Source organism: Equus przewalskii, chromosome 1 (genome assembly GCF_037783145.1).
Source record: "Equus przewalskii isolate Varuska chromosome 1, EquPr2, whole genome shotgun sequence".
Lineage (NCBI taxonomy): Eukaryota > Metazoa > Chordata > Mammalia > Perissodactyla > Equidae > Equus > Equus przewalskii.
The window spans coordinates 53,796,633-53,820,491 of NC_091831.1; the positions used below are offsets into that span (position 1 = coordinate 53,796,633).

The 23,859-nt window shown below is 36.5% G+C and overlaps 2 long non-coding RNA genes across 2 annotated transcripts in view; one reads left to right on the top strand and one right to left on the bottom strand.

Moving 5' to 3' along the window:
* LOC139074169 (uncharacterized) overlaps positions 1 to 13,291 on the bottom strand; it is a 73,366-nt gene extending 60,075 nt beyond the window's left edge. The window contains exon 1 of the long non-coding RNA XR_011523703.1: positions 12,948 to 13,291. This is a non-coding gene — a long non-coding RNA (uncharacterized lncRNA). The remainder of the gene's footprint in view (positions 1 to 12,947) is intronic.
* A 6,456-nt stretch (positions 13,292 to 19,747) lies between these two features.
* LOC139074174 (uncharacterized) lies at positions 19,748 to 22,966 on the top strand. The gene is made up of 3 exons (XR_011523708.1): positions 19,748 to 19,874; positions 21,370 to 21,532; positions 21,634 to 22,966. It is a non-coding gene; the product is annotated as an uncharacterized lncRNA (long non-coding RNA).
* The last annotated feature ends 893 nt before the right edge of the window (positions 22,967 to 23,859 follow it).

A 23,859-nucleotide genomic window follows, 5' to 3' on the forward strand; every position in this document is an offset into this window, starting at 1 on the left:
TTTCTAGTTTAATGGAGTTACGGATTGTTTCCAACTCGGGATTCTTTTTAATAAAGTTACTAAAAAGCACTTTGTGTAGCTTGTTTGAGACAGGTTTTTATTTCTCTTGTGTGAGTACATGTATTACTGACAGTTCTCCAGAGAAACAGAACCAACAAGATGTGTATTTTCAATAGTCCCCCCTTATCTGCGGTTTCACTTTCTGTGATTTCAGGGACCCAAAGTCAACCACAGTCTGAAAATATTAAATAGAAAATTCCAGAAATAATTCATAGGTTTTAAATTGGGCTGTTCTGAGTAGCGTAATGAAATCTCGGGTTGTCCTGCTCTTTCCTGCCCAGGACAGGAATCATTCTTGTGCGCAGTGTATCCACACTATATATGCTGCCTGCTCCTTAGTCACTTAGTAGCCATCTCGTTTATCAGATTGACTGTCACGGTATCCCAGTGCTTGTGTTGAAGTAACCCTTATTTTACTTAATAATGGCCCCAAAGTGCAAGAGTGGTGATGCTGGCAATTCAGATATGCCAAAGAGAAGTGTAAAGCGCTTCCTTTAGGGGAAAATTCTCAGCTTAATAAGGAAAGAAAAAAAATCACATGCTGAGGTTTCTAAGGACTGTGGTAACTTTTATTACAGTCTATTGTTATAGTTGTTCTATTTTATTACGTTGTTATTGTTAATCTCTTACTGTGCCTAATTTATACATTAAACTATCATAGGTATGTATATATAGGAAAAAATCATAGTATACCTAGGGTTCAGTACTATCTCTGGTTTCAGGCATCCAGTGGTGGTCTTGGAAAGTATCCCTGTGGATAAGGGTGGCGGGCTACTATACATAGAGAGAGGGAGATTTGTTTTAAGGAATTGGCTCACATGATTATGTAGACACGACAAGTTCAAAATCGGATGAGGTAGGCCAGCAGGCTGGAGACTCCGGGAAGATTTGCAGCTGAAGTCCAAAATCAGTCTGCTAGCAGAATTCCTCCTTGCTCAGGAGAGGTCACTGTTCGTTCCATTAAAGCCTTCAACTGATTTGATGAGGCCCACTCACATTATAAAGAGCAATTTGCTGTACTCAGAGTCCGCCAATTCAAACCTTAATCTTATCCAGAAAAGCAGTTTCACAGAAATATACAGAATAATATTTGATTAATATCTGGATGCTATGGCCCAGTCAAATTGATACATAAAATTATCAACCACAAGTCATTTAATTTCTTTCTTTTCAATCTTTATAATTTTTATTTTATTTTTTGTTACCTAATTGCATTAGATAGGGCCATCAACCTAACATTAAATGAAAGAAGTGAGATCAGACATCCATGCTCCATTCTCTTAGAGGGAAATTGTCAATATTTTGCCATTATGTATAACTCTAGCAATATGTTTTTCATAGATACTCTTTATCATATCGCAGATGTATTTCTAACTTGCTAAGACTTTTTAAAAAAATAGTCAATGACTGTTAAATTTTACCAAGGGCTTTTTTCCCATCTATTGAGATGATTGTGTAATTTTTTCCTTATTCTGTTAGTATAGTAAATTTCACTCATGGCTTCTAAATGTCAAAACAGCTTTGCATTCCTGAGATAAACCCCAGTTGGACACGATGTCTTATCTGTTTCTTTTACATGTATTGTTGGACTTAATTTGTTGATGCTTTGTTTTGGCATGTACATTAATTCAAAATATTGCTCCCCAGTTCTGTTTTGTCTTTTGTACTGATGTTGAGTTAGATAAATAGTGTTTCTCCCTCCTTTATTTTTTAGGAGTGGGCCTTTGTGATCCTGTGTGCCCCTCAGAATCCTCTCTCTGGGTTAAGGAATTGAGCTAATGTAAAAAAATTGGATCTTCTCTCTAGGAATATGAAACTGGGGCTCAGAAAATAGAGAATACTGTCAGACACCTCAGTAAGTATTGGGAATATAAAGAAGCTGGGTTTGGACCATTGGAGAACCCATGAATCAGAAACGTAGATGGAAGTGAAGTTAAATGACCCCGAAGCAGAGAGAGAGACCCAGACACTTGCTAGTTTCAAGCTCTACTTCCTCCTGAGGACTGGCACGTTCTCTCCTTGATTTCAAAAACTTCCCCTAAAGCTTGTAACAAACTCTCTTTTATGGGAGGCTAGGAGTGGGGGAACACTACCAAAATGATCGTTGGTTGCTATTTATATATTTCTTTATACGTTTTTTAAAAATTGGGTTTGTATTTGGAAAATAGAATTTTAAGAGTGTGGAAACCTCTGAGGGGAGAGAGGATGAAACTAGAAATAGTGAGGCTGACAACCATCCTGGCAGCTTGCAGTAAATTGCTAATACTTCATTTCTTGAATCAAATAGCTGACTGATGTGAAATCATTAGGAAAGCCTGCTAAATTTTATTCACATCACTATATTATGTGCAGAGTATGCTCTATTATATGATATATATAAATTCAATATGTAACCTTTGAGTTTCATAAGTATATTTTTGTCCCTAATGGAATCTTGTCACAAAATGCTTTAAGGAGCTCTGAGACTCCAGGGTACTTAGACAGCTTTAAGTTTAAATTAACTCAGGAATTGATTTCCACTTCAAGCAGTGTTTTACTAAATGCAAAAGTATAGATTGGACCACTTCTTCAAGAAAGAATCTTCAAATTGATAGGTCTAAATTTTACTCTTGAACACTGTTTCAACTTGCACTGTTTATACATGAAAAGTTCCGCAACACCTATTTTCGTGGCAAATGCAATTACATGGGTCTCTAAGGGAATTTCTTCTCTAGCAAGCAGGCAAATAGCGAAACTGCCTCTTACTCTGGCGGCTGTTTTCCATCCGCATCATCTAGAATGGGAAAGGATTTGGTAAAAGAAGAAGGATTTTCTTTTTTATATCCCAGGAGAGAAGCTTGAGAGAAGAATTTGAAAAAAACTGAATTTGGGGTATTTTTGTCTTTGAATCATGATGAGTCTGTTCATTGTCCCTGTCCACTTGTGATTTCATAAATAATGACATGTCAGTTTACCATTGATACAGCAGAAGTGTTTTTCTAAGTCAACTCCCTTTATTATTCTATATACTCTTTCTAGATAGTTTTATATTCTCCCATGGCATTAATAACTTCTGTTGTCATAAAGACTATTGGACTGATTAGCTTTGGATTTAAATATATATATATTTTGCGATTTTCTTTTGAACTCTCTTTGGAATCTAGTACTCTTTATACTTGATGTTTTCAAAAATTCCACATATGTGTGTAAAAATATGTAGAAAATAACTGTCAACTTCCTTTCTAGGATTTGTTTTTTCGAAAAAATGGATTGACAAAATGGTTAGCAATGGATGTTCCCTAAAAGAATATTTATTCAATTCACTTTCACTATTGAATTTAGATATACACTATTATTTTTTAAAAATCCTTTAGCTTTTCCTTAAACTTCTTTCTACTCCATATCCGAGCCCTTTTCTTAGCAGAGGGGCTGGTTAACAGGAGTTTGGATGGAAGAGCAGAGGGGTTTCAGGATTCCAATTCCTTTTCTCATTTCAAGCTCAAGCAAAAAGTCCACTTTCTTAGTCTCTCTTTTCAGAACGAGAATGAAGAGTTGCAATTGCAGGAAGAAATATGACTGGTCCTTATTTGAACTCTGGTCCATTTCCTACCCAGAAGGAATTAAGACTCTGCCCTGGTTTCTATGTCATCCTCCACCATGAGATGAAAAATGAGAGCCCATAAGGAGTCAGAAAACAAAGGTATCATACATGGTAATTTTTAATTCTTTCATCAGATAATTTTATCTTTAAAACAAGTCGCAGAGAAATTTAATGTTAAAAAGTGTAGATTTCAGTTCTTCACAGATCTTACAAATTTTCCATACCAGTTTGTCCGTGTTTTGGCAAAACTCTTGTTTTGAACTAATTTTAAACTTTTAGAAAGGTTGCAAATGTTATACGGAGAGTGTTTGTTTACTACTCACCCAGCATCCACTTCTGTTAACATCATACATAACGTAATATAGTCAAACCAGAAAATTAACGTTTCTTATTCAAATTTTACCATTTTTTCCACTAATGTCCTTTTTCTGTTCCAGAAGCCTATCTAGGATACTGTGTTGCATTTAGTTTTTTTTTAATTAGTAAATTTTATTTTTTAGCGTAGTTTTAGGTTCACCACAAAATTCTGTGGAAAGTACAAAGTTCTCATATGCCCCCTGTCCCCACATGTGCATAACCTCCCCCATCATCAACATCTCACATTAGAGTGGTACATTTGTTACAATCCATGAACCTACGCTGACACATTGTTATCACCCAAAGTCCATAGTTTACATTAGGGTTCACTCCTGGTCTATTCTTTGGGTTTTGACAAATGTATAATGATGTATTGTACAGAGTAGCTTTACTGCCCTAATAATCCTGTACGCTCTGGCTATTCATTTCTATTTCCCCCTTAACTTCTGGCAACCACTAATCTCTTTACCATCTCCATGGTTTTGCCTGTTCTGTAATGTCATATTGGACTCACACATTATGTAATTTTTTCAGATTGGCTTCTTTCACTGAATAATATGTATTTAAACTTCTTCCATATCTTTTCATAGTTTGATAGCTCATGTCTCTTTAATGCTAAATAGCATTCCATTGTCTGGATGTACTACAATTTATTAGTCCATTTAAGTACTGAAGGACATCTTGGTTACTTCCATGTTTTGGAAATTATGAATATAGTTGCTATAAACATCTGCACGGAGATATTTTCAGTTCATTTGAGTAAACACTAAGGAGCATGATTGCTGGATCGTATGATAAGAGTATGTTCAGTTTTGTAAGAAATTGCCAAACTTTTTTCCAAAGTGGCTGTAGCGTTTTGCATTCCCACCAGCAATAAATGAGAGTTCCTGTTGCTCCACGTCCTTGCCAGCATTTGGTGTTGTCAGTATTCTGGATTTTGTACATTCTGATAGGTGTGTAATGTTGCATTTATTTTTTATATCTCCTTAGTGTTCCCCAAGTTTCAATAAGTAGTTCCTCAATCTTTCCTTTTCTTTCACGATCTAGAAACTTTTGAAGAATTACCCATTATTTTATAGACTGTCTTTCAGTTTGGATTTATCTGATATTTTCTCATGATTGGAATGAGATGAATTTGCGCCGTTTTGACAAGAATATCACAAAAACCAATTTTCATCCTTCTCAGTGCATCTTATCAAAGAGTTTGTGAGGTTGATATGATATTCTTATTCCTTGGGATATAAAACTTGACTAGTTGGTTGTGATGGTGTCTGCTGAGTTCCTTGACTATAAATTACTAAATTAACCTTTGTAGTAAAGAAATATATCTTAGGGGAAATAGTTTGAGGCTATTCAACTCATATTTTTCTTCAAACTTCCACCTAATTTTGGCATCCATAGATGGAACTATGAGTTCAAATCCAATATCATCAGTATTTATTTCGTTGATCAAATTGTTCAAGCTTTGCCCTTTATGAACTCCTTCAGGTCGACTCCTGAACAAGCTGCCATCCTTTTTTATTTAAATCACACATTTGTTTTCTAGCAGCACAACTTGTTCTGGGCTCATCTTATTTTAATCTTCTACCTTTGCTTATTGGTAAGAATATGGAAGATAGATTGTACTCAGGAATGACAGCTATGTTTTTATCCTGAGCAATTGTATGAATCAGTGGGACATTTTATTTTTACCTTACTTCTTTCTGGGTTTTTTCCTAAGGGATATGTGCGTATTGAAAAGATTGAGAATTAGGAATTCATTTTTGGACATTGGTCATGCTTAATTTTAACTGATTGTTGGACGGTCAAGTAGACTCGTTAAGCAGGGAGTACATTATTAATCAAATTCTTGGGGAGATGCGAGGGCTGCAGATAAACTTTGGAGTTATCAGCACATACATAGCACTAATTGTAGGAATAGAGGACATCACTTAGGGAGGAGTATCAATAGACAAAATAAAAGAATTATGGATTAGGCACATGGCAATCCAATATTTAGGAACTAGGGAGAGGAAGGGAGGAGATAGCTCAGAAGGAGTTACAAATGAAGTGGGATTGAAATGAAGTGGGATTGAAATGAAGGCTGTTTGATGTTCCAGAGCCAAAGGAAGAAAGGATTTCAACAGCGAATGATTAGTCTGTTTTCTCAAATGCAGTCGAAATGCCCAGCAAAATGAAGATCAAGAACAGACCACTGGATGTAGCAAGAGGTGTTCATGTAACTAAGATAATATACTAAGAACTGATTCCCACTTACTTTTCCTCTTTGAGCTATCACTCTAATGGCCTGCTTCTTGCAAAGATAGCATATTATATTTTCACTTTTATCCCATTTTCTCTCCCATTTCAAGATTTCAAGTGGGCCCAGAGGCATGCTGATAGGAAACGCTCACCTATACCTCCTGGGATGATGGGTTTGTTTTTGTGGAAAGTACTATCTACTTTTGACAAATGTGTATTTCCTGAAACCTTGCAAGGCATAGGTCTGCTCTCGAACATCTCCATTAACCAGGTCCAATTTTCCTGCATTAGACAGCCTTTTCTCATAGATGTTGCTTTATGTTTGTTTCTATTTCCTAGTTTTATTGAAGATTCAGTTTCCTTCTCTGTGTATTTTTCTTTTCTCTTTATTTTTTCTAAAGTGGTTTTCAAAGAAAAGACAGTGGCAGAGACATCTTTTATTCATTGTGTCTCCACCACATGAAATAAAGTTATACAAACAGTACAAACCAAGCTCTGTGCTGTCTTGTTCCCAATTATAACAGATGACCTGAAACAGGACCTGGAACTGAGAAGTAGAAGCTCAAGAAATATTTGTTAAATAAGTGAAAGGATACTTTACTGAAAGTTCAGTTAATTTTAAATTACATTTAAAAATCTCATGATTTCTAGTTACTTTTTTTAATGTGATATTCTCTTGAATATATAGATTTAATTATATTTTTCTAATTTTCAAGTTCTATTTGCTCATAAAATATTTTTCTTGGGTTTGGTTTCTGTATTGATTAGGTACCTTTCTTTCAAGGAATTGGTTTTCTTGAAACGTTTGGTGATTCAAGGCTAACTGCTAATCTTTACATTTGAGTTGTCCTAACCATCTATCTTTTTTGTGTTTTGTATCCTATAGGTGGATTATGGGATAGGGGATGCTATCTAGATGGCTTTTCTGGTTGTTTTTCTCCTGGAATGTGTGTGGCTTTCTATAGTTCTTCCTTATCTCTTCAGTTACAGAACCAATTATTTAATAGAAAGGCGAATACCTCTGCTTCCCGTTACTTAGCCCACATGAGGAGTGTGGGAGTAGTCAACACTCCTCACTGCTCTGACTTGTTAATTAATCAGCTTGATGAAACCCTCAGGCCTTTTAATCTGGGTTTGGAGCTTCAGTGAATTGCTCTAAATTTTCTATTCTCTTCAAGAGGAATTTCTAGTCTCATTTTGCTTTATCTTCCAGATTGCTAAAGTGTAGGTGTCAATTTGTTGTTGGTGCCATTGAGTCAATTTCGACTCCTAGTGACCATGTGTACAACAGAGTGGAATGGCACCCATTCTTCTGCGCCAACCCTCTCACCTTCTGGTGCTATATCAGACAATGCCCTACTGCAATTTATAGGGTTTTCATGGCCAATTTTTTCAGAAATTTTCTCCCTAGTGCGCTGGAATCTGTCCACCATGGGTGACCCTGCTGGTATTTGAGATACCGATGGCATAGCTTTCAGCAACACACAGCTGCCACAATATGACAACCAACAGATGGGTGGTGTGGCTCCCTGACCAGGAAACAAACCTGGGGCTGGTGGTGAGAGTGCCAAATCTTAACTACTAGACCACCAGGACTGAAGCAGTGGTCAATATGAAATAGAAATAATGTTTTGCAGCTAGTGACAAATATTAGAAACAACAGCGGCCTGAACAGGGTAGAAGTTGGAAACCTCTCACAGAGTTCAGTGTCTAGGAATCTAGAATACATATGAGAGTTTCACAGTCTTTTCAGAGCCTCAGGCTCCTTCTATCTTACTCATCCACTATACTTAGCTTCTCTTCCCTAGCACAATGGTGCAATGGAAGTCTGGCCATCAGGCCTACATTGCAGGCAGGAAGTGGGAAAGGGGGAGGGCAAGAAGAGCACATGCAAGTTGTCTATACTCCTTTTAAGGAAATTTCTTTGAAGTCCCACCTTATAACTTCCCTTATACTTCATTGATTACAACTAACTGTAAGAGGTTAGGACATGGAATTGTGTAATACAGTACTACTTAAAGTATGCTCCCTGGATGAACACTGGTACATAACATGTTGGTTTTTCTTCTGTGAAGAGGTAAATAGAGAAATTGAGAGCAAGTGATCAGAAACTTGATTGGAATTTGAAAGTCGCACAACATATTAACTATATTTTACAAAGGAAGTGACCCGCACAGGATTAGAGAAAAAAAGTAAAATTAAAAAAAGATCCTGATCCTTCACCTACAATAAAATCTAGATTTTTTGACTCATGAAGAGGCAGAGAATGGATATTGGGAAAGCAACTAGCCACCTCTGCCACAATGATGTTCTCTATTGGTCTTCTAACAAAGGACAGAGAGCATCGGCTCCATGTGTGGACAGAGATGCCATCAACACGTGGAGAGTTTCCCCTTAGCAGCTTCTCTGGGACTTCACAATTCTTTCCAGTTTTTCCCAAGAAGATTTTTCTTGGGAAACAGCTAGATTTCTGGCTTGGTAAGATGCAGAAAGGAAAATATCACTGCATTATACAGAATTGGATTAACTAATAGGTCTTATCATAACAGAAAAGGGTAGGAGACAGGAAGAGGATGTATTTAGAAAAACTAACGGAGAGCTGTTGTAGTTACAGGTGTATATAGTGTTTTAAAGGATTCTTAAAGGTTTGTGTTTTCCAAGTATGGCTTGGAGTAACTGATGTGTGTGCATGGAATGGAAATAAAAGACCAGTTCTGACACTGAAAATAAATCTATAATAGAGTCATATATTTTTTTAATTTAAAAATGCATTTTGAGATTTTAGTTAGGAAAAATTCTCTTTCTCAGTAATTTCCTGAATATGGGTAGCTATATCGCTAGAAAGTTTTGAGTTAAAAAATCCCAGATTTATAATAAATCAAAATATTATTTATTTAATTTTCATACTTTAGTGTTTATTCCAGCATACAATATGAATGTTAATTTACAATTTTTTTTACTTCCATATGCTTTCATATAAATTATAACAATTTATTAACTGCAAAGTAACTGAGGGTGCTATGGACTAAATTGTGTTTCCCCAAAATTCATGTGTTGAAATCCTAGCCCCACAGTGTGATGGTATTTGGTGATGGGGCCTCTGGGAGGTAATTAGGTCAAGAGAGTGAATCCCTCAAAGGGGATTATTGCCCTTATAAGAAAAGACAAGTGAGGGGCCGGCCCAGTGGCACAGCAGTTAAGTGTGCATGTTCTGCTTCAGCAGCCATGCTGTGGGAGGCGTCCCACATATAAAGCGGAGGAAGATGGGCATGGATGTTAGCTCAGGGCCAGTCTTCCTCAGCAAAAAGAGGAGGATTGGCAGCAGTTAGCTCAGGTCTAATCTTCCTCAAAAAAAAACAAAAGGAAAGGAAAGAAAAGACGTGAAAACACAGTAAGGCGACAGCCATCTGCAAGCCGGAAGAGAGCTCTCCCCAGAAACTGAAGCTGCCAGTGCCTTGATCTTGTACTTCCCAACTGTGAGAAATAAATTTCTGTTGTTTAAACCACCCAGTTTATGGTATTTTGTTACTGCAACTTGAGAAGACTAAGAAGATTAAGAGAGGAATAAGATTTCTTTTCTTCATAAAATCAGGATATTTAGGGAGTTGTCATTATATTGAAGTGTATTTTGCTTGGTAATTTTCTTTTTCTTCTTGCCATTAATATATGTGTTTGAGGAGTAAACATTCCAATGAAAAAGCATCCATTTCAACATTAGCTCTGTGGAATAATATTGTATAATCATCTGCCTCAGTAAATTCACTCTAGTGTCGTTTACTTGCGTTTTGTCTCTTGGTAGGTCCATTGAATTGTATGAATTTATTCTGTTATTCTTTGGCTAATTTTGCGTGGAACTATAAATATATACAAATTTTATTAAATATATAACTCCATTATTACAATATGTCAGAATATATGTTAAAAATTTTAGGATTTCTTTGTTCTTTCAAAGGCTACATACAATTTTAGGCTTGAGATCCAAAATTTAACCAAGTTGTAGGATTTCAACATTTAGTCACATTTCAGTCATGTTCTCATCAACCCTGATTCCAAGGATGAGGTGAGGGAAACGTAATACTACAACCTGTTCTTAAAAGTTGAATAACCTAGGGGTATTTTTTCTACTCTATTCTGAAACCTCAATTGTGTATTTCAATTTAGTCACCACCTATGATTCATTGTACAGCATTTTCTATTCTGAAATACATTCCTGCCTTGAGTAAACTTGCTTGAACCTTCTCAATGACATAGGCTTGTGCTCATAGTTCATTTCTTGAAGTGGATTTCAGGACTCAAAGAGCAACTGTACCTTTAACTTTTGAAGGTAAGACTCCTGGAAGCATAGTGCACCGGGTTCCGTGTGACATGCAGTTAGTCTCTAACGTACTGGGACTTAGGCAAATGATATGTGCATATATAAACAGCATTAAAGGAAAGTGAAATTCAAATATTCAGGCCCTAAGAATGTGGACCTGCTACCACAGAAGGTAAAATGTTCATTTTATGATAGTATTGGGGAATACAGTGGGCAAAGAAAGGATGATTTCCGACAACGTGATGCACAGTCTTTTGATATCCTACATTCACTTGATGGCCTCAGAAAAAACTAAGAAATGACTTCTTGCTCTTCTAGCATTATTGTCTCTTCTCTTGGTAACAATTAAAAGTGGACTTCAGAATAATTACTTTTATAATGTTAGCCTAGGGATTAATAAAGGAAGCAAAAGAAAATTGCATATAGAATGTTCATCCTCTATCTAATATTTTTCAAGAGTTGGATACCACCTGGGAGACCTGATGTGACAGGTCAGATCATTTGGTAGTAACACATTTTATTTACAGGAACTTTATGATATATTTTAATAACTGAAGGGGAAAAGCACCCATATTCACCTTTCTTTTTAATTTTTCTTAACTTTAGTGGGTACTTAGTTGATATATTTATTCTTCCAGAGGAATGTTAAGATCAACTTCAGCTTCAAAGTAACAGGTATTAGAAAGTGTTGGGTTTTGATGAAATTCTATAAATATTATCGCTAATAGGGAAAACACATTAAGCAGATAAAGTTAAAAATATAACCTTTATCACAGTTAAAGGCTAGATGGAAAGATATGACTTAGATGTTATAAAATAATGGGTTTCCTAAATGTAGGTCCCAGAACCAGACTTGCCTAGCCTGTCATTGGTGGTGCTGGAAGACCACAGGTGCCCCAAGGTTTGTTGCAAGTATGCTGTTTAGCTTATTGCAGAAAACATATCAGATAGCCTACTCTTAAGGCAAACAGATTCCAAAGAAGGAGAAAGGGAATATGTGGGGGCTTTTCATGCCTATTTCCCTAGGCTAAACTCACTCATCAGAAAATGTACTCCTCCTTCCACGGATAAGTGAGGTGGAGAATTGATAACAAGAATGTTAAACTAATGTTTATTCCCTCCACGTTGAAGGACAAAGGAGCAGAAACTATGATTGCTATTCCAATGTTGGAATAAAAAATAGGTATATGGTATATTTATGTGTTAATTTGGGCTGGCTTTAAATATTTCTATCCTATTTTCCCATGAAATATAATTATATCTCTTAATTTAGTCAGGCTCTATGACCTTAAAAATGAACTAGAACATGATTGTTAAACCATTTTTTGTTGCCACCTATTTTGAGTTTCATTCTTTGACAAATTCTGATTCTTTTATGATTAATAATAATTTAGCTTTTGAAGTTACTTTTAAATAATTACATTTATGTTATCCTAAATATTTCCATTCCCACTTGATATTAAAATCTATTGGCAGAGAGTTGTACATAATATTTTTCCATAATTCCTTTAATTTCATTCATATCTAGATGTCTATTTGCATTATTCCTTTTTTGTATTCCCAATGTTTAGATCCTGGCACATGGTAGGAACTTAATAAATATGTATTTATTATATTTGCTTTCAGAACTATATCCCAGCATCAGTTAGAGGGTATGACACAAATTTGATCCATGTGCTTTGGCTCTGGCAGAGTTCTCATAAAGGAAGCATAAAATTTCACACTGATTATTTATCCTACATTGTATACCTGCCACATTCTATTGTTAAAGGCAAAAATAATTTCATCAACAGGGATATTGTATGAGAAAATGGAGTTTAATAATAAAATATTTATGAAACCAATGCAATTGTGACAACGCAAATAATTTATTTTGCTGTCTACTTCATGTATTGGGGAGAGTATAAGAATAGTCCCCGAATGCATGTGGACCATTTTTCTCTCTAACTTCCATTACGAATGTTAAAATAGAAGTCATCTAATATTTTATCTCAAATATACAAGTTGTTTTGTGGAATCATAAAGTCTGGATTTACTAGGTAGAAGAATATTTTTTCACAATCCCCTTCTCCTTTTTGTATTTTTGAATCTTTGCTTTACTACCCACTTCTCATGAACTGTAGTTTGCTATTCCAGGTGGTAACAGATCAGGATGGGAAGGGATGTAATTAAGGTATTAGAGGGATGAAAAGTAGAGGTAGAGAAAAAAAGCAAAAAAGGAAAATTTAGTTAAAAAAAATCCCATATCACTCTAATTTGAGCACAAAATTCCTCCCATAGACACCTGGGTGTCTGATTCTAAAGTGCCACAGACCTGGGAGTGCAGATGATATCCATAATTAATTTTCCCATGGTACCAGTTATGAAGTTGTTGTATTTCAGCTCCAAACTCACCTTCTATTCTCTGCTGTCTGAGGTTAGAGCTGGGGTTCTTCACTCCACGTCTCTGCTTTACTTGTTGCCTCAAGGTAAGGCTCTGCTCATAAGCACAGTCAGGCAGCTGCAAGGCTGGAGGAGGGAGATGGGACTTGCTTCTTCCTGTCTGTTTCCTGTGGGATTTCTGTGAATGTCACACATCAGCAGTGCTTCTTCACTGCAGGAACAACAGATCCTTCCCGCAGCAATCACTAAATCTAGTCTGCAGGGCTTTTTTTAACATTCTGGAAACCAGCCTCATTTTTCCCCACTCCATAGAAACCAGCACCAGGGAGGCAATGCTTTCTCTTCAGAGTTCTGAGTTTCAGCTATATGGGGCCTCCTTTCTACATTTTAATAAGTCCAATCTCTTCTCTGTTCCCTCCTTTTGTTCTCTTGACCATAGCAGTATTTGCTGCTTCCTGCAGTTGCTACCTCCAAGATACCTTACATTTCTCTTTTTATCCTTTCAGTTACGTAAGCAGCAACTTTATATGCAGTTAATAATTCTTTATTTAGGTTTTACCTGTTTATATGACTGGTCTAATTTCTGTCTTCTTTCTGGACCCTGACTTACAGAAACACTGATCCAGTTGTCAAGAGAATTTATCTATCACTTTATTTGTCTAAATCCTATAATGAGCCATTCTGTTGTGAAAGTATGTGAATTTCAGAGTCAGATAAACCAGGTTCTACCCAGGCTCCCCCCGCTCCTTCAGACTGATTGGGGATTTGTGACTTGTGGGATTTGGGGAGAGTTACTTTAACCCTCCTCAACTTCAGTCCCCTCAACTGAAGATAACACCCACTCATAGAATTGCTAGGATTAAATGAGACAATATTTGCAAATCATGTAGCATGTGCTCAATAAATGGCACAGATGATGGTTGTGATGATTGTGGTAAAGGTACAATGATAAGTTTCAATTATTCAGAAATGAAAGTTTTGTACTTAGTTTGCCTGCCTTATTTTAAGGCCTGAAATTCTAAAATCTAGACTTATCAAGTGATACAGCAAAGTTACAAAATTGATGACACATATTGGACTCCTGATTGTACCTGGAGACTTTGAACATGCTTACCCACTAGAATTTCCAAAATAATATGTTATTTCATTAAAGTTTATCATTCCATGGTGGAATACTGACAGATAACAACATTAAGTTAAACATTGACTGACTTAATACCAAGGGTTGTGATACTATATAGAAAAGCAAAAGTGGATTATGAAATTTATAAAATAAAAACATTTTGGGGTTGGCCCAGTGGTATAGCAGTTAAGTTTGCACCCTCTACTTTGGTGACCCAGGGTTGCCAGTTTGGATCCAGGGTGCAGACCTACACACTGCACATCAAGCCATGCTGTGGCAGCATCCCACATATAAAATGGAGGAAGATGGATACAGATGTTAGCTCAGGGTCAATATTCCTTAGCAAAAAGAGGAGGATTGGTCGTGGATGTTAGCTCAGGGCTAATCTTCCTCAAAAAACCCCCCAAAAAAACCAAAAAGCAAAAAATAAATTTACTTTAACAGTGAGGAAAATTAGCCAAGAGAGGGTGTGCATTCATCTATAGTGTGCAGAGAATTCCTTCTTCAGAGAAGCAGTAGAACATGGACTTGGCATCAGGCTTCCTGGGCTCAAATCTAGAGAATACATTCACCAGCTCTGTGAACTTGGACCATTTACTTGACTTCACTGTGTCTCAGTTCCCTTATTTGTAAAGTGAGGATAATTCCTAACACATAAGTTTAAACAAACTATTGCAAATAAAGCACTCAGCACATTGTTTTTTTCAGGTTGGAAAAAAGCTTGCATTTTATCAAATTTAACATTCACATAGCAATAGGTTATTAGAAAAATTTTAAGTTCTTGCCCTTCTTTTGTGCTGTGAAAAATGTGGCTTTAGTTTACAAGGAACTTCAAGTAATTACTTCGACTACATGGAATTTCTAAAACACAAGGCTACTACCTGAATAGCAATTGCCACTTTCCTACCTTTCTTAGCATCACACTGTAATAACTCTGAATTATATGGGGTTATAATTATATGTGAAGTTTACATCAATAACCAAATTTTGTGTTGTAATTAAAACAGATGTTCAGGCTGAATTAGAGTGTAAGGAATTGACTGGTCCATTGACTTGGCCTGGTGCAAACTATTTCGTATCCCTTTTCCTTGAAATTTTCTACGTGATGGCCCTGGTCCAGGAAGTAATCATCCCTCATAAAGAGGATATTGATCGCAAATATGTTCCAATTGTGAGGAGAACAATACAAATGAAAACTTAGTGAATGGTGAGCTACATCATGGGGAAAATGCATCCAATTGCTTTGGCCACCAAAAATGAATTTGAACAGAATACTGACTTCCCTTTGGAAAGATAGTTAATCTTAGCTTAATCACAAAAGGAAGACAGTGATAGAAGTGGGAAAAAAAAGAGCTGAGATGAGTTTTTCCAGAGCACAGAAGTAGGTAAAGTTGATTGATAGCTGGTGTTATCCTCCGTGTAAGGTTCCATCAATATAATTAAATTAAAAGTGAAGAGTTGGTTTGGAATTTTCTCATCACTCTTCGAAATCACAAGAGAGTCTGTTAACAAAGCTGCTTTCTTACACACAAGAAAGTTCAAGGGAATTGAAACAAATAAGGCCAGAATCAGGAGACTCTCTGGCTCTCTTGTCTTCATTACATTTCATCAAATCACTGATAGAAAGCATGCGAGTAACAATAGAAAGGCCACATTTCATGTGACTAAGAACTCCTAGGGTTTTTATTTGAGTTTAGATTTAATTAAAGAAATTTACATGTCAGTTAGAAAATAAACTCCCTTAGTCATTCAAAAAACCTTGATTGAGCACCTACTCTGTTCTAGCATAGGTACTATGGGTAGAGAATAAGACAATATCTTTAGAAAATTTATATGTTTTAAAATAATGCCAGGTGGAATCTCTCGGCAATATGTGAGTTTCTGCTCATGGGTGCAATAAAACTATCTGTAGAAGAACAGAACAAAGGAATAAAGGAAAATAGCAATATATGAGAAAAATTGATGGGTATTCACTGACTATCACTAGTGTTAGTCAATGATGTGGTGAAAGTTTCAAAAAAGTAGTGCAATTTTAGGATGAATTAAAATACCAAAACCATGTGGATAATCGTCATCTCACTGTACACTATGCATTGAGAACACATCCATGTTATTCCTTCAGTTCTATGTTTTGTACTTTAAGAGGAACCATGTCAATATACACCGTGCAGTCATGTTACATGGGGATATGTTCTAAGAAATGTGCCATTAGGCGATTTCATTACTGTGTGAACATCAAAGAGAGTACTTACACACATCTAGATGGTATAGCCTACTACAACTAGGCTATACGGTATTAATCTTATGGGATCACCATCACATTTGTGGTCCGTCATTGACTGAAATGTTGTTATGTGGCGTATGACTGTATGTGATTACAAACATTATAAATGAGAGAAATTAAGGGACTTGTGAATGGTAAAAATGTGTGCCCTAATATTCTTAGCCTATGTGGAAGAGGAATTGAGCTTCATTGGCTCTGAAAGGCAGACAAGGAACAACAGAGAGAAGTTATAGGTAGTAATGAATATTAAGCTTAGATAGCCTCTTCAGAAGTGAGGCAACACTTCAGCGGCTGAGAGTGGTGGTGGTTCCTTAATAATTATCCTCAGCTGAAGAGAGACTTCTCATCCAAGAGCATGTCCCCTCCCTGGGGACAGCCGAAATCTAAGAGCTGTCTGATGAGGGAGAGTGGAACTCTACTACCTTCCTTTACTCAAAGCAGGGCAACTTAAAAGGGCCAGCTCAAACTCCACAAAGGATCAGCTTAGGGCTTCTGCAACCACAATTGAACTCCCCCCTCCAAACAATCCTACTTCTTGCACTTCCCCAGAGGTGTTGGTTTAGGGGGCACCTTGCCGTAAATCTGTACACAAATCTCCATCTTGAAGTCTATTTCTTGGAATCTAGCTTAAGACACAGAGAGACTTGGGTTCAGCATTAGGGAGAGCTTTCTCACGAGTAGAATTTCCTTAAAAAAATAGTATGGACTTCCTCTGGAGGCTGTGAGTTTTTCCGTTTTTAGAGCTAGTCAAGCAGAGGCAAGGTGACCATGAACTGGAGTTGGCGAAGAGGGGATATTTGTTTTCTTCCTCAATGAGGAGTTGGAGTAACTTATTCTAAAAGCTGCCTTTAACTCTGGTTATATGATATGATTCTAAAATGATAGAACCACTCTCTTTATAAAATCTATATCTAGGGTGCTCCCTTCACTTAGGTCCAGGTTACATATTAGGGAAGATGATTCTTCATATATCCCATGTTCCCACTTGACTCCTAGAAAAATACGTAATGTATAGGCTGGCCCCAAGTTTCCTAAACTCGCCTTAATTGACACCTTACCAAAGAAGATATACAGATGGCAGTTAAACATATGAAAAGATGCTCCACATAAAATGTCATCAGAGAAATGCAAATTAAAATAATAATGAGATACTGCTACACACCTAGTGGAATGGCCAACATTTAAAACACTGACAATACCAAACGCTGGTGAGGATGTGGAGCAACAGGAACTCTCATTCATTGCTGGTGGGAATTCAGAACAGTATAGCCACTATGGGAGACAGTTTGGCAGTTTCTTACAAAAGTAAACAGATCCTTACCACATAATCCAGCAACTTTTTTCCTTGATATTCAATTAAAGATGTTGAAATTTTATGCCAACACAAAGCCCTGCAGCTTTATTCACAATTGCCAAAACATGGAAGCAACCAAGATGTCTTTCAGTAGGTGAATGAATAAATAAACTGTGACACCTCCTGACAAAGAAATGAGCAATCAAGCCATGAAAAGACATGGAGGAAACTTAAATTCGTATTACTAAGTGAAAGAAGCCAATCTGAAAAAAGGCTACGTACTGTACGATTGCAACCATATGACATTCTGGAAAAAGTTGGTTGTAACGTTTATATTTTGGATCACATATCACAGCCTCTTCTTGAGAGCTTATTATATTCTTATGTGAAGTCATGACCTCACTGAGAGTTCCTGAATTTGGAGCTAGATACAGTCACAGATTGCTGTTGAATTGACCCTTTTGGGAAGGAATAAGAACATATTTTCATGCATTATGCGAGACAGTTGAATCATGCTAGCTGGAATATTTTTTAAGTCTAAAGGTAGAAAGAATGGGGTAGTGGGGAGATGAAAGAGTTAACTCTAGAGGAAATTTACCATTCTTCTTGGCTTCCCAGGTCTAACCCTCATTATTTGGGGCTATTCTCACCTTTTAATGTACAGTCTACTTTCCATGCTACAGGCGGACATGCCGGCCTCACTTTCTCAGCCTAGCTTGCAATTAAAACACAAACAAGCAATCAAGTGTCTGAAAATCAGGTCCACACACCCAGATTCTATTTGGGGAGATAGTGAAGGATAAAATAAGTTCCTTGTAGAACTCACTTTGGGCAGAAGGTGATAGCAGAGGTTGCAGCTACATCCAATTTGTTGGGTCAGCAATAGCAGTGAAGTCCGTCATGGGATCCTGTGTCTATGTCATGGAGTGGGAGGTGCAGCCTGAAGTTTCTGACCATCTTTGCTGGTGACAGTCATGTCTTTACTGGGTCAGTTCTGCAGTGAGGGTTGAGGCAATGTTTTTGCCCGTGCAGACTCCAAGCCTGTTTATCTGGCTCTCCAAATTGATTTATGTTACATACATACAACTTAAATTGCCCAGAGTGTGTTTCCGCTGTTTTCAATTTAGATCTCTGATTAGTATCCCACCAAATATTTGAAACAAACCTATAGGCATTATCTGAGGGTTATTGTAACCAGTAACCCATGTTATGTTGAGTGAAGCAGCTAATGGTATAATGATGTAAGAACTCTAACTCAACAGTTCTTGGGTGAATCCAGGAATATACACGAAAGGATATTCTCTCCTGCTGTTGTCTGGATTCTCTCCAAAACTAGTAATTCTGTGAGAAGACATGGGTCTTCCACATAAATAAGTCCCCTTGTAGGCACCAGCAAAGGAGACCAGCACTGCTATCACCTTAGGGAAGAATCCTTTCATTTCCTATCTCTCTGACAAGGTGAGGTCCTTTTGTTACAGGTTTCTTGGAAGCTGTATTTCTCCTTCCCTAACTATGATCTTATTACATCTTATTTTTTAAATTTTCTGTCTTTGTCCACCAGAATACAATACATGAGGGCAGGGATCTTATCTTTGGTGTCTTCAGTGCCTAAAGCAAAGTCTTGCACAAAGTAGGTGTGGAATAAATAGCTGTTGACTGAATGAATAAATGAATGTATATTTGAATTAATGCATCTGTTAAAGGAAACCATATCAAAAAGGGTGAGGATGGAACTAATGATGGACTGAGTCCAAAAATAAGTGAGGAGAAAAATATAGTAGGAAAAAAATATGTGTTATAAAAAAGCACTCTTGAAAGCACCAGATATTATGGGGGCTGCTGCTATGAATTCCATAGTCTCTATTCCAGCATCTGTTTGCTCTTGAAATAACTTCTAGTCTAGCACTGAGTGGATAGGAAAAGTAGTTACACTGGTTTCTGCAAGAAATGAATTGTTTTCACATCTAACTCTTATAATGAAAAAAGATATAATGGATTCATGCAAAAATAGATATAGTTGGTTATGAAATGACATGTTATCTTGTAATTACTCCATCCTGTGCCTGGGCTGCATATAAGAAAAGTAATTGCAGTGAGAGACAGAGAGTGATATTACCCCTTTCTTCTTCAGCATTGCCTTTGAAGATATGTATGAGTTGCTAACAAATGACTGACTCTGGATCTGAACAATGAAAGCCAGAGAATGAAAGACATACCCAAGCAAATCATGCTGATCAGGTACTGCTATTCCATTTTCTCTTGATCACTCTACTGTGTAATTAATGGATAGTGTTCCTAAAGCATGGAACAGAGAAACAGAGAATACTTTACGTGTATCCTAGCTTCACATAGTCTCTCCTTTTTCAGGAAAATTAAGATAAAACAAAACAAAATGCTCCATATAGATTTCTTCGCTTATTTAAAGCAACAGAATTGATGGTTTTTAGAAAGATCTCATTTTATTCCATAATAGACTATGATTTGGCAAATGGCTAAAGCGTTCACATTTCTCAGGTAATCATTAAAAATGGGGCTGTGGCTGCCATACTCATCACTGTATAATGAAGAGAGAAACTCAAGAATGGTGATGGGAACAATAATATTCAGGAATTTTCTTCCACCCCTTCATTCAGAGTGCTTCCTGGGGATAGATATTTAAATCCAAGGCAGGTATTTATAGAACACTTCTATGCATTCAGCTGTATATGATATTGTAAAGCTATGAATTTATGCCTGCCATCCACCCACTCAGTGACCCTAATATCATTGATAAGTGCACAAGGCTGACCTCGCATGAGAGTCTTCCAGCTGGGAGAGCTCCTTGTCATGTTTCCAAATTCAGTGCCTTATTTGAAATACCAAACTTCCGAATAATTATAGAGACAATTGGAGAAAAATTTACTGATATTTAAGATCAGCACAAGACAAATATATTTACATATTTTCCAATTGGAAAAAAATAAAATAACATTTGCATATCTCAGAACAAAGTCTTTAAGTTGCTTCTGTAGTTGTTTTTAGTTCTTAGACAAGCAAAAGATCCTGTGCTTCTTATTTGAACAGGCCAATTCTATGAGGAGTTGACAGCGCCCTTTCTTAGAGGCAATGTTTACAGTACTATTTATGGAGGTGAAATCATATGTGTCAATTTCTATTTGAAGATATGCTTGAATTGCAAGTGCAGAGAAGTAGAAGCTTTGTTCTGTGTTTCTCAAGGATAGGATGTCAAAGTTTTCCTATTTTAGTTTCTGAAATTGAGATGCATCTTTCAATCAGTATGTAATCATGTAATGTAGTAGAAATTGTTTTTCTCTAAAAACTATTATTAAATCAATAGTGTATTTTATAGCTGAAGGTGTTTTAGAATCAAGGAAATGTAGTATATAGATAGCAGCCAAAAATGCACTTTATATAATTAGATGATTAACCTGAAATGTCCTTTCCTTCACATAACTACCTTTAGTTCTGTGTTGAAAGATCAATACTTAATATGGAAGGGAAATAGAGGAATCAGAAAATCTGAGAATTTTGTTGTCTCTTCTGCTTGTTGAACCTGAGGGGGGAGAGGCTGGCACCTTCAGAGTTGCACTATTTGTCCAAAACCAGACCCCTTTCCCACTCTATCCACATTAAATCCTGATCCTATTCCTGATCTGACAAACTGAAGCTTTTTCTTGTTGTCCAAAGTCAGGGCTTTGTCATATTAATCTTGAATGAATTCCTGTGATTTCAGAATTACTAATATATGTGATCTTCTTGGTATCTGGACATCAGCTTTTCCAAAGCACCATTATTGGCAAATCTGTAAATTTTAAAATCTGCAATTGTGCTGGGTAGCAATGGCGCCCTCCAAGTTTCAGTCCCTCACAATGTGCTGTTCACCCTGCTCCCGAAAGGTAAGGCCCAGTCCTTCTTTGGATTAGTGTGACATAAGCTTATGTTTAAATAAGAGTTTAATAATAAATATTGAAATCCCACTATTTTATTCCCTTACTAGGATCCCGAGGGCTGGGAGCCAAATATATATATCTTTCTCCACTCTCCCCACAAGCAGAAGGTTGCAGAAATCTCCTTTTGGGAACCTGACCAATCCTCTAAAAAAGACTTACAGATAGTGAAGTCGGGAGTTTCTTAACGAGATGGACAAGTCAAGTCCTGCTATAATAAAGGTAATCAGTACAAAAGGAGCCTATACAAACTTGAATATGAATGAATAGCCAAGATCGCTGAGTTGAGGAAGGCATGTAAAATGAAAATCAGAGATGCAAACAGACAGAGAGAAAAAATTCAATTGAAAGAAAAAGAGACTATAGAGGAAGAAGAAAATTTAAAATACACCATCACTAATGCCATCAAAAAGATAAAGAATGGTATTGAATCCCTGAAATTGTAACAAGATGGAGAAAAAGGACCATCCTAGAAACAAAAAAGAAGCTCTTGGAAATTAAATAGATGAAGGAAGAAAAGAAAAGCTCAATATTAAGGAGAAAAGTGAATACAGAGCCTTAGACCGAAAGAATAATTAGAAAACAGAAGAGAAAAGATAAGAAAATCAGAGGACTTATAGGGGAGGCTTTACTTCCAAATGATAATTCTAAACTGAGTGATAAAATACAAATATTAGCTAACTATTAACTGAAAGAAATTTCCTAAGAAAGATGATTTCCAAATTGCTAGGATTTATTTCAGAGTCGTGCAAAATGGATTAATATAGACCCACAACAAGGCATTTATTCAGGAAATTTCAAAACACTGGAGGAAGAACTGCCTAAAGTTTCTGAAAAGGGAAACTGAAACATTCAAGAAAAAGAGAAGCCTCAGATTTCTCAACAGCAAAGTTGGAAGCCATAAGTCAATTCAAATGTTTTCAAACTTTTACGAGAATCTCATTTGTAATTAAAATGCTTTACCCAGTCGCTTTTCAAAAAGTCAATTAAACATGAAATGGAATGAAGATCATTTTCAGACATGCAAGATCTTGACAAACTATCTCTTATACACCTTCTTCAGGAAGCAAATGAGGAACAGTCCTCATTAAAAGTTGCAATAGCCCAGAGAGAGAGACTCAAGCAGTTTTGGAACTAGAACCCAACACTAGAAAGAGGTAAGATGACACATATACAGCCAAAGGTGGCATGTGATCAACCTGTCTCCAGAGCACCCTGGCCAGATTGCAGCAAACCAAGAAGCTCCATTCATTTCATCAAAATTTTGATTTCATCAAAAAACACGGACTTGATTGAAGAGAATGAGTGACAATATCAAGAGGAATTTTATAACACTGAGGGGACATTAGTGTAGAATTGATATTAAGTACATAGAAAACAAAATAACTATATAAAACAAGAAAATTACCATCTCTAGGAAAAATAAAATGTGGAGGAAAGGAAAAGCAATCATAACAATGCGTGAGCACATGGTTCAGATGCGACTAGCCTTGACATAGCCATCTTAATGTGCACATTGAATGTTGATCTAACCAAATTTAAGATACAAATAGATTAGGTAGATGAAATGTGTCTGGATATTTTGTGGAGCGTGAGGGTGAAGGACAGCCAGACTTTCATCTTCCAAAATGAGAGGCCAAAAGATTAGATCTGACTAAAGAAGAGAGAGAAGAGAGACAGAAAGAAAGAGAGAGAGAGATAGACAAAGACAGAAATAGAGATGAAGAGAGAGAATATATGCATACTATTTAGATATATTTGATTAAAAATACAAGAATTTACTGGAAAGTTTTGAAAATTATTGCCTTTATGGAACAGGAAATGGAAAAGGGATTGTGAAACGGCTTTCTTTTTTTTTTCTTCGATTATAGCAAGCTTTGTAGAACAATTAGACTCTATTTATAAACATATGACAGTGAATATAAAACTAAATTAAGTAGCAATTGAGTCTATAATAAACATTTTAATAATATATATATTTTATATTTACCTTTTTGTTGTTGTTAAGATTCCTCTCTACCCATCTTATTTCCATTTAGTGATCGTGGTTTTATACTCTACTTTGAATTTGTGCAGTTAGGATTAGTGTCACTCACATGTGACAACACAACCCAAAGTAATTGTTACTTAAGTAACACATGGACTTATTACTTTTTTTTTTGAGGAAGATTAGCCCTGAGCTAACATCTGCTGCCAGTCCTCCTCTTTTTGCTGAGGAAGACTGGCCCTGAGCTAACATTTGTGCCCATCTTCCTCTCCTTTATGGGATGCCTACC